Source organism: Vulpes lagopus, chromosome 11, assembly GCF_018345385.1.
Source record: "Vulpes lagopus strain Blue_001 chromosome 11, ASM1834538v1, whole genome shotgun sequence".
NCBI classification, from domain to species: Eukaryota; Metazoa; Chordata; class Mammalia; order Carnivora; family Canidae; genus Vulpes; species Vulpes lagopus.
The window spans coordinates 31493944-31503121 of record NC_054834.1 but is presented as its reverse complement, the minus strand read 5'-3'; positions in this window follow the sequence as shown (position 1 = coordinate 31503121).

Sequence of the window (9178 nt, the reverse complement as noted above, 5' to 3'; positions counted from 1 at the left end):
TTTCCAGGGCTGTGCAACCATTACCACAATCCCGTTTTAGAATATTTCCATCACCCCAAGAAGATCTTGTGTGCCTGTGTGCAGTCAGTTCCTGTTCCGGCTCAGATCCAGGCAACCACAAAGCTGGATTCTAGTTTTGCCTTTTCTGGACATTTCATAGGAATGGAGTCATATAACGTGTGCTCGTTAGTGTCTGGCTTTTTTTCACTTAGCATAACATTTCTGAGGTTCGTCCAACTCGTAGCCGGTGTGGGTATTTTGTTCCTTTTTATCGCTAAATGGTGTTGCACTGTTTGCACATGCTACTTTTTATTTGTCCATATGTCAGTTGACTGACCTTTGGATTGCTTCTACTTTGGGGCTATTTTAAATAATGGTGCTGTGAGCACTCATGTACAAGCTTTTGTGTGGACATATGTTGTCATTGCTCTTGAGGAAATAGCTCGGAGTGTACTTCTTGGGTTGTATGGTAAATTTATGTTTAGCTTTTTAAGAAAAATGCCAAATCATTTTCCAAAAGGGCTGTACCATTGTACATTTCCATCAGAAATTTATGAAGGTTTTAGTTTATCCACATTCTCACCATTTGTTATTACCTGTCTTTTTGACTCTAGGGGTGTGATGTGGCTTTAATTTAAGTTCACTGTTGATTTTTTTTTCTTTTTTGAATCATGCTTTGGTGTCTTATCTAAGAATCTTTGCCTGTTTAAGGTCACAAAGATTTTCCTCTAGATTTTAGGATATTTTAGATTTTCTCCTGATTCCTTTATATTTTGAGCTCTTACATCTAGGCTTTTATTAATTTTGAGTTAATTTTTGGGTGTGGTGTGAGTAGGGATACAAATTAATTTTTTTTGCATGTGGATATCCAGTTGTTCCAACATCATATTTTAAAAAGATTATCCTTTCCGCTTTGAGTTGCCTTGGTGCATTTGTTGAAAACCAATTGACCGATTAACCATAAATATAAGGGATTATTTCTGGACTCTCAATTTTATTGCATTGTTGTATATGTTTATCTTTATGGTCAGTTCCACACTGTCTTGATTACTTATGTAGCTTTATGATAAGTTTTGCAATTAGGAAGTTTAAGTCCTCCAACTGTGTTCCAAATTGTTTTGGCTGCTCTAGGTTCTTGGCATTTCTGTGCAAATATTAGGATCAGCTTGTCAATGTCTGCAAAAAAGCCCACAGGGATTTTTTTTTGTGTTGTTGAACTTATAGATCAATTTGCATGTCAATGACCACCTCAGTGACATTGAGCTTTCCAATTAATGAATACAGAACGTTTCTCCATTTATTTAGATCCCCTTTAATTTCCCTCAGCAATGATTTTGTAGTTTTGGTATACAAGCCTTTCAATCAATACTTTTTTTGAGAGTTTTGTGATCCTGTTAGGAAAATTTGGTGTTTTTTTTTTCTTTTCCTTTCTTTCTTCTTTTTTTGCAGAGGTCTCATTGAAAACCAGGGAGAGAGACACACAGCTTAGTAGTCAGGAGCAGGAGGTGGGACCAACTCTGATTTGCCTCAAGCCACTTCACCTTTCAGTTTGCTGATCTCTATTTTTTAATTAATTAATTAATTAATTATTTTATTTATTTAAAAATTTGTTTTAGTTTGCTGATCTCTAAAATGAGCATAATGTAATTCATTTTGCTTCAAGATTGTAGAGTACAGGTAACGTGGGAAGGAGCTTAGAAACATGTAGGGGGTATCCACTGTTTGGTGCCAGATGCTGTTGGTGCCTGTGATAATGATGATGGTGGTGGTGATGGTGATGATGCAGTGTTGGGTGCGTCATTACAAGGGAGAAGAAGCACTGAGGGAAAGTGTTGCTCTTAGGGCTCTCTTCCTGGCCCCTGAGTCTCTTTGCAGCTCGAGGCAGAGGCCAGTGATCCTGAGTGAAGAAGTGAACATTCCATCTCATTTGATCTCTAGACAACTCATTGAATTAGCTTTTCTCATCCACATTTTGCACCAAGGAAACTGATGTTCAGAGGGATGAAGTCAAGGTTCCAATGTCACTGGGCTAGTAAGAGGCAGAGCAGGATTTAAAGCCAGACTCTAACTCCAAATCTTCTGCTTTTCCGCTATGCATCACCACCTTTACTACCTCCACCAGCTTCCACCGGGGCATCGACAAGGCCATGATACATTCTGGGCAGAGCACAAAACTCCTCAAAGGACAAATGGACACTGATTAAGTGATTAATAGATTTTGCTTATATTTTGTATCTAGTTTGTTAAAGGTTTCATTTTGTCTCAAGGTTCAGGAAGGCAGATGTGATTTCTATCACCAAGGATTAGATGAGAAAACGAAGCTGAATTCATGAGGGTTGATCATAGTGAACTTAAAAAAAAAAAGTCATTGGGATTCCATGGCTAAAGAGATGGAGATGAAAGGCAACTTTTGTTCCCAATTTTTAGTGTGATCCAACTTGATCACTAAGTTGCACCTTATAGCTTCCATGTTCTGAGCTGCGGTAGCATGGCGGGGAGAGAGGTGGAGCTTGTGTCAGCGTGAGATTCCAGATGCAGGGCTGCAGAGGTCCTCCTGCTGCTTCCCCTGGGCTTACTCAACAGCAGCACAGTGACCCAACCCACCGATGTGAGTAGAGCTGAGCCTTCACTGATGGCTCAGATGCTTTTTCCTTGCTTTCCATGCTTCCCATGCAGGTGATCTGGGTCTGATTTCTCACAAACTCTTTCATGTGGCAATATGGAGAATGCATTGGCTTTTGGAATCAGATGAATTTTTGTTCCATCTCCATGATTTGCTAGTTTTAAGATCGTGGGGAATGTACTTAATTTATCCAAGCCTCAGTTTGTTCATGTAAAATCATGCGAATAATTGTCATGAGGATTAAAATGAGACAATGTCCATACGTTGGTTATTAGTGCCAGGTGTGTAATGTGTTCTAGACAAAGAGAGTAGCTTTGCTTCTTTCTACTGGAGTTAAAAATAATTAGATTTAGTTTTAAAGAGTTCTCACTGTGGACAAATGGGTTAGTCATCTTTTGCTGCGCTCAAAAATAGCCCCCTGACTATTCACACACATTTATTTCTGGCTCATGTTATCGGAGGGCTGAATTACCCGTGCCTTTGTTGGGCTTCATTGGGTTGGGTTCTGTTCTTTGTACTCCCTCATTTCAGGATCCCAATCGAAGAAACATGCTGTTCCCACAGTGGAGGACAGAAACTCAGGAGAGCTGGAGCCAGTTGGTAAGGTATAAAGTTTCTGCTTGGACATGGCATATATCACATCTGCCCACATCCATTGTCACAAGGCCAAGCCCAAAGTCAGGTGGTGGGGAAGTATAGTCTACTTAAAGGGAAGCGTGGTGTGGGCTTTATGAATGGATATACCATCCACCTTAACACGTAAGAATTTGGATGGAGGCGGTTCTTGGTGATCCAAGGAATAATCATTATGTACATGGAGTATTTGAGCTTCTTCGTTTTTAATCGTTCCCTTGGCTGTGGCAATTTGTTTGCTTTTTCAGGTTTTCATTTTAAAAGCAGAGCTAATGAAAGACAGTTTGTCAGAGTCTGAGAAGAGATTTTCCTGTTTTTCTTCCTCATTATTCTTCTCAGCCACTTGCTGATTCATCCTTTTTTTTTGAACTCATTGAAATGTTGGCTTGCGGGGCGCCTGGGTGGCTCAGTCGGTTAAGCATCTGCCTTCAGCTCAGGTCATGATCCTGGGGTCCTGGGATGGAGCCTCAGCAGGGCCTGCCCTCCCTCCCACTCATGTATTCTTTCTCTCTCTCTCTCAAATAAATAAAAGATCTTTTAAAAAAATAAATGCTGGCTTGCTTAGGCCTCTGTTTTCCTTGTATACTCTTTTCTCCAGGTGATCTTGTACATAACTGTGGCTCCAGCTGACTACCCCCTGAGGAATCCTACCTCAACATTCATGACTCAAGACGCCTTGGAGCTGCACACCCATATCACCAGTGGCCCACCTGACATCTCTACTATGATGCCATATAAATCCCAATATAATAAAACCCCACTCTGGTCACTCTAAGCGTACCCTCTAGGACCAGACCATCAAGCCAGTTGTGTCCATCAAGCCCTAGAAATCATCCTTGCTCCCTCCCTCCCTCTCTCCCTCTCTTTTCCAGTGCTTTGCAAGTTCCCTTGCCTTTACTTCCTAAGGGCCTCTCTGATCAGCCACTTCTCTCATCCCTGCTGCCACCACCACCAAACCATGATCCTCCGTCCCCTGGTCTCTTGCAATATCCCCCAGCTGTCTCCCTATATCCTTGTGTTCCCCTTCTTCTTCTTCTTTTTTTAAAGATTTTATTTATTCATTCATTAAAGATACAGAGAGAGAGAGAGAGAGAGAAAGGGAGAGAGAGAGAGAGAGAGAGGCAGAGACACAGGCAGAGGGAGAAGCAGGCTCCATGCAGGAAGCCTGATGCGGGACTGGATCTTGGGTCTCTAGGATCATGCCTCGGGCCAAAGGCAGGTGCCAAACCACTGAGCCACCCAGGAATCCCCCCCCTTATGTTCCCATTCTATTTTGTTTTTTGCACAGTGGTAGCCAGAGTCTTTTTTTTTTTTTTTTTAGGGAAACAGAGTGTGAGGGGGACGGGGAGAGATGAGGGGCAGAGGAAGAGGGAGAGAGAGAATCTTAAGCAGGCTCCACATCCAATATGGAGCCCAATGAGCCCAGTGAGTCTCATCACCCTGAGATCGTGACCTGAGCCGAAATCACGAGCTGGATGCTTAACTGACTGAGCCACCCAGGTGCCCCTACTGGAGTCATTTTTAAAAAGATTCATACTTGATCATATTTCCCTTTGGCTTAAAGCTCTTCAGCTCTTAAACTTTCTCAAATTTATGGGATAAATACAAAAACTCTGTAGCCCTCAGGGTCCTACATGATCTGGCTCCTTTCTGTCTCCAGCATTGCATTTTATTTTCAACACGCTTCTCCTGTCTATACTGTAGCTACAATGGTCACCCCTTGCAAATCCTTCCATGTGTCATGCCCCCACATCTCTTGGGGACTTTGCACATGCTTCCCTCTGTTTGAAACGTTCTTACTGACCTTCATCCTTGAAATCCCCAGCTCAGGTGTTTCTTCATTGCTGAAACACCCCCCAAGCATCTCCAGGCTGAGAGATTTGTTTTCTCTTCTCTGAGCTACAGTTTATGTATCTTTATGTGCATAGAACATATCTTGTAATGTTATTATTTGCTTAGGTGACTCTCCACCTGGATTTCAAGGTCTGAGGGCAGAGATCTGTCTCAGTCTCCAAACAGTTTTTTTTTTTCTTTTGAGCTTAAATAAAACTATGCAAAAGTCCTTCAGAAGATCTAGAGAAACTAAAACTGACTGCTCATCGGGCTCTTTTGTACTAAGACTCATAATTACAAACAACAAAATCTGGAGATGGAAGGGATAGCTCTTGTCCATGGCCTTTATTTTTATTAACAACAAAACTGAAGCTTAGAGGGATGAAATGACTCATGTAAGGTCAGGCAGCTGGTGGGTATCAGGTACCACTAGTGGTCCGAATCCCGTCTGAATGCTGGAAGGGCTCATTCTTCCCCGAAGTTACCATATTTCAAAGGCCTGCTTTGTTCCAGGGATTGTATTAGGTTCTAATTTCTAAATTTCAGGACTACACATTGAGTTTCTTTTCTTTTCTTTTTTTTTTTTTTAAAGATTTTATTTATTTATTTATGAGAGACAGAGAGAGAGAGAGAGAGAGAAGCAGAGACACAGATAGAGGGAGAAGCAGGCTTCATGCAGGGAGCCTGACATGGGACTCGATCCCGGGACCTGGGATCAGGCCCTGGGATGAAGGCGGTGCTAAACCACTGAGTCACCTGGGCTGCCCTACACACTGAGTTTAATCCCGATTTTAACTGGAGGGCAAGTGAGAGTGACAGAGATTACAGTGTGTTCAAGGTCTGAGCAGCATCTGCGTAGGTAACGTTAGATGACCATTATGGTGATTTCTTCTTACTTGTTTGTTGAGTGGAGGTGAGGTCCTGAGATGAGATCAGCCTGCGTGGGTGTTCACTGGGAAAGAAGCTTCCTAGTAGGAGACTTCAAGGTGTTGGGGCTTCCCCATAAAGTTGTTACCATCTGAGCGTTAGCAAGGCTGCGGATCAGAGAGGTTTACGGAGCCCCCACCGTGTGGAGCCCCCACTGGGCCCAGTTCAGTGAGGTGAAGAAGAACTAGAAGCCAGAGACTACTTCTGACGAAGACCAGATCAAAGGATCAGGCCTCTTCTGATCCACTACGCTGCCTGGGAGTGAGCCCACAGTCATGACCACAGGGACTGCAGCCTGGTCAAGTCCAAGTCCTATACCAGACTGCGTCGTTCCTAAGTGTTAATCTCTTGGCCTAAACAATTGGTCTGCTTAAGAACCCAGTCAGCCTGCACCCTTTCCTAATCTGATCCTTGACAAACACCCGGCGTTGCCTTCAGATCGCCCCACGGTCCCACTGGGTCCCCCCTCACCCCTCAGCTAGATCAGAACCACAATTGCCAGAGCAGGTTGCCAGTGCGCTCCACCGTCTGGCTGCTTGCAAAGAACAGATAATCCTTTTAAAGTCTTAATAGTAATAGATGATTTGTTTGGCCTTATTTTCTAACAGTAGCTTTTAGACAGCCTGTATGGAGTCCACAGATTTTGAATTTGAGCCTTAGAGACGAAGAGCAGTTAGCAACAGGAATAGTTGCTGTTTAGCTGACAGCAGAATCGTGCAAAATCAAGGCTGGAAAGATAAATTTTCTTGGTTTCCCTACAAAGTTGTGCACGGTGTTACCCACGCCGTAATCCTTAGCTCTTTTGCCACCTTGAAATCTCAGAGATGGCAGCTGTGTAGACAGGGCGGAGGGTCCTTCCCAGAGCCAGGGCTTTGTTTGGTTATTCAGGGGGGAGGAGGAGCCCCCAACAGATGTGCTGATGGGCAGAGGGGAGGGGACCAGACACTGCTTTCCTGTCACCTCCCTGTGTTAATCTCAGGTGCACAAGCCTCACTGATGCATACTCCTCAATAAATGGCACTTTCTTATCGTTTTCCTGATAAGAAAACGATAATACCTTTTAAAATTTAATGCCCTTCACCCTCGTGCTCACTCCCTTTTAAAATTTAAAATTTTAAATGCTCCTGCTCACTCACTGTTCAGTGTGGATGACATTCGTCAACTGTGTTTAAAAGTGCATTTGACATGTGTGTAAGTGGCATGGTGTTGTAATCACTCAATTAGTCAACACAAAAAATTTATTACGTGCCTCTTTTATGGTCAGCTCTGTTCTAGGCCTTGGGAGGTATCAGTGAACAAAACGGGCAAAAATTCATGCCCACATTCTCCTGGTGAAGGTTGGAGTGGGCAGATGGTACTTACTACTTTTCACTTGTTATGTGTGATTATCATCTAAGGTAGAAATAGAGTGGAGTAAGGGGGACTGAGTGTGTGTGCGTTGGGGGTTGGGTAGGGGGATTTTGAGGGCTTGTGATTCCAGGCGGAGGGGGCAGCAGCCAGTGCAAAGGTCCTGCTGCAGTGTCACTGCCCTGCATGTATTAGTAACAGTGGGGTGGTGGTGAGCCTGGGCCAGAGTGAGCACTGGGGGCAGGGGAAGAAGATGATGTCAGGGAGTAAACGGAGTGTGGGGGGAAAGAGGGAGATCATCTAGGGCCTTGTGGGACACCATAAGGACTTGTGTGCTCTCAGGGTTTTGAGAATTATAGAGGACTCTCCTCTCCTTTTTTTTGCTTTCACTCAGCATCATTTTTAAGATCCATCCGTGTTGCCATATGTACTTGTCCAGTCACTTGCTTGTAACCATTCTGTAGCACTCTATAAATTTTACCTCACTCAACCAGCCTGCTGCGCTGGTTATCCTCATGTGGGTTCCATTATGGACCTGTGTGATCCTTTCTGTGGGAGACACACATGGGCCTGAGCCGACTTGCTAGGTCATAGGGAGGCACGCACTTAATTTGACTTAAGTGGTTCCAGATTGGTCTCTAGGCTGGCTGTACCCATGTATGCTCCTTCAGCAGCACACCAGGGTCCCCACAGCCCCACATGCCTGCCAGACGAGACATGATCCAGCTTTCCATTTTTTTTGCCAATCTAGTAATAAGGATAAAGTGACATCTATTGTTTTAATTTGCATTTCTTTGATTACTATTGAGCACCTCTTTATATGCTTGTTAGTTATATGGGGTTTCTTCTTCTTCTGGCTTTTTTTTTTTTTGCCTTTTTTTTTTTTTAAAGATTTTATTTATTCACTCATGAGAGACACAGACATAGGAGGAGGGAGAAGCAGGCTCCCTGTGGGGACTTGATCCCAGGTCCCTGGCATCACCACCTGAGCCAAAGGCAGACGCTCAACTTCTGAGTCACTCAGATGTCACATGGGTTTCTTCTTTTATAAATTATCTGTTCATATTCTTGGCTAATTTTTCTACTGGGGTTCTTTTTTGTTTTTTGTTTTTGTTTTTAATGTGCAAGAGTTCTTAGATTCTGGATGTCATCCACAGATCCACAGTTGTTTTCCAGGGGTTGGATTTGAGGTGCCTTTGGTAATCTAGTCTAACCCCATGTTATGGCTGGGGAAACTGAGACCCAAGCAATGACATGACTTTTGAAAATCACACACACAGTGGCAAAGCCGAGACTAGAAGTCAGTACTTTTTACCCTATGTTGTGTGGAATGGAGGTCCCTTTAGGAGACAGCAATGATGGGAGAGGGTGGGCGGGAAGTGCTGGGTGTTGCTGGTTCCCCTCATCATCTGCACTTCTTTGCAAGCAGTAGGGCCGCTTACCCTGATTGTTGGCGGGGCCAGCTCTAGATCCAAGGGCCCCTTGCCGTCTACATGGCCCTGCTGACCATTTCTTTCTTTCCATTCATACCATTATTACTTTATTTTATGACATTTATCTCCCTGTGCTTGATGAATGTTTCTCAAATTTTACTGTGTGCAGATTCACCAGGAGAACATACCATAATGCAGATTGATTCCCCCTCCTGAGGACAGGGAAGTGTTGGGTGATCCTTAGGACCTGATGCAGGTGGCCCAGGGACCTCATCTTGTGAATACCCTGCACCAAACAGTTCCCTTAGCCACCCGATTGGTCTCCTGTCTCCATCCCGGGGTCTTGCGTTTGTCTCCTGAGCCGCCAAACAGAGCTATAGTC